This window comes from Hyposmocoma kahamanoa, unplaced genomic scaffold, assembly GCF_003589595.1.
Source record: "Hyposmocoma kahamanoa isolate Upper Pololo Valley unplaced genomic scaffold, ASM358959v1 78, whole genome shotgun sequence".
In the NCBI taxonomy this organism is placed as follows: Eukaryota; Metazoa; Arthropoda; class Insecta; order Lepidoptera; family Cosmopterigidae; genus Hyposmocoma; species Hyposmocoma kahamanoa.
The window spans coordinates 8,077,954-8,080,299 of record NW_020653945.1 but is presented as its reverse complement, the minus strand read 5'-3'; positions in this window follow the sequence as shown (position 1 = coordinate 8,080,299).

The window sequence follows — 2,346 nt, the reverse complement described above, 5'->3', positions numbered from 1 at the left end:
GGATGTTCTCTTGCTGTATCCGTCTCTGTAACCTCTGGAACATTGTCAGGCTCCGAGTACAAATTTACAGGAATAGACGACTCAACAGCTGAGCTGGTACTGTCAAGACAGTCGAAGAATTCTGATCCTCCTTCAGATCTTTCTTCATGCGTATCAAACAATAAAATAGGATTACAAGATTCAATCTGCGAACGACTTTCTTTTCGCTTCAGGGGTGTAAAACAATTTTCAAAAAATGTAGCGTCTCTAGACTAACATTCTTCGTGGATTTTCAGGATCACGAAACAAGTAAGTATTTGGATCCTCTGAATATCCCATAAATATTGCTTCTTCAGCTTTCAAATCTAGCTTCTTTCGCCGACAATCGGGTATATGAACAAGAGCTCTGCATCCGAACACTCTTAAGTGGCTCAAGTCACTTTTACGACCACACCATCTATCGTAAGGTATTTGTCCATCTAAGGCTCTATGTGGTGACCGGATCTTCAAGTACACTGCTGCCTTGCATGCATCTTCCCCGTATGCTTTTGGTAAGGAGCTCTCAGCCATCATGGAACTCGCCTTCTCAACTATTGAGCGGAAAGTGCGCTCCGCAGTCCCGTTTTGTTGTGGACTGTACCTCATAGTAGTTTGGTGTTCGATCCCTTTAGACGCAAGATAATCGTCAAACTCCTTGTTGACAAACTCGGTACCACCATCTGTTCTAATTGTTTTTATTTTAGAACCTAACTGACTAACGCTTGAAATAAACAGAACTTGTTCTTTACCTCTGTCTTAGAATTAATGAAATAAGCAAAAATTTTACGTGTATCATAGTCATCTACAAAAATTAAAATATATATATTTCCTTGAATAGATGACACGGACATAGGTCCACAAAGATCACTAAGGATCAGGTTCTAAAGGTGAAGATGCCTTTTTGTATGCTATCTTCTTAAAACGTTTCCTAGCTTGTTTACCTTGTATACAAGCGATGCAACTACTTTTGTCTACCTCAATAAAATCAATACCAACTTGATGATCCTTCAACGTTCTCATTCCGATACGACATAAGTGCCCTAATCGTTTATGTAACAGATTGTAGTTACTCGAACCGTCAGAGTGCTCATGTTGTGTTACATTTGCCCGGGGAATATTTACAGTACACTCTAGAGTGTACAAACCACCACAGGACGTAGCATGTAGAACTGAATCACCTGTAACAGTAAAATTTGCATCATTTTTATAAAAAGTACAACCATTATTATCAAAAATATATAAATCCTTTCTGAACAGCTTGTTGAACTGATAATAAATTTGCCTTTAAATCTGGTACAAGAGCAACATCATTTATCATATTCACTGTTTTATTAGGCGTATTTATTGATACATTACCGACTCCATGACACTTGATTTGATCACCATTCGCAACAGTAACGCTTCCACTATCTGAACCTGTGAAAATCTGGAACCAATCACGTCTAGAAGTCATGTGTTTGGTTGCGCCCGAATCTACGTACCATAAATCTACACCAGCAGCAGAAGTATTCAGAGCAACAAAGGATGTCATCTTCTTTTCTTGATCCACTTCTATCGCTGCAACTTTGGCTTTGTTTCTTTGAGGACAGTCGGGTCTTTTGTGTCCTGGTACTTTGCAATCGTAACAAACAAAATTTTTCTTTTTCTTCTGTTTGGTATTGTACTTGGCTTGAAAAACCGTATTGACAGGCATAGTTTCATTTTTAGACATCTCGTTTAATAGTCTCGCCTTTACCAAATCAGTCGTAACAGGTTTGTCACAATTTTCGATTGCCATAACGAGAGGTTCATATTTTGAAGTTAAACCTCCTAACAATATAGCTGCAATTGACTTATCGTCTATCTCCTTGTCAATATCTGCCAGGTCTTGTGCAGTTGTAAGAACTGCATTAATATACACCTCGATATTTTCAAAGTCTGAGAGACTTAATCTATATAGCTTACGTTCTAAAGCTAGTCTGCGACCCATTCCCTTATCCTCGTAGGCCTTCTGCAAAGACTTCCATGCTTCGGTTGTAGTTTTTGCTCGCTTTACGTGAGTAATAGCTGCACCGTCTACTGTCAAGCATATCTTGGCAAGAGCCTTATTATCAAGTCTTACCTTCAATGATGTTGCAGTGTTGTCACCTTCAGGATAACCAACTATTGTACACCACAGATCCTCGTGGATAAGAAAATTTCTCATCTTAAATTTCCACGTCGGATAACCATCCTTGTTTCTCAGATTGCTGCTTGTAAACATTGCAATCTCCGGCTTCACGTAACATTTTTATACAGAACGTGTCGCCACTTTGTTATTTATTGGATTCAGACTAGACTGTAATACCT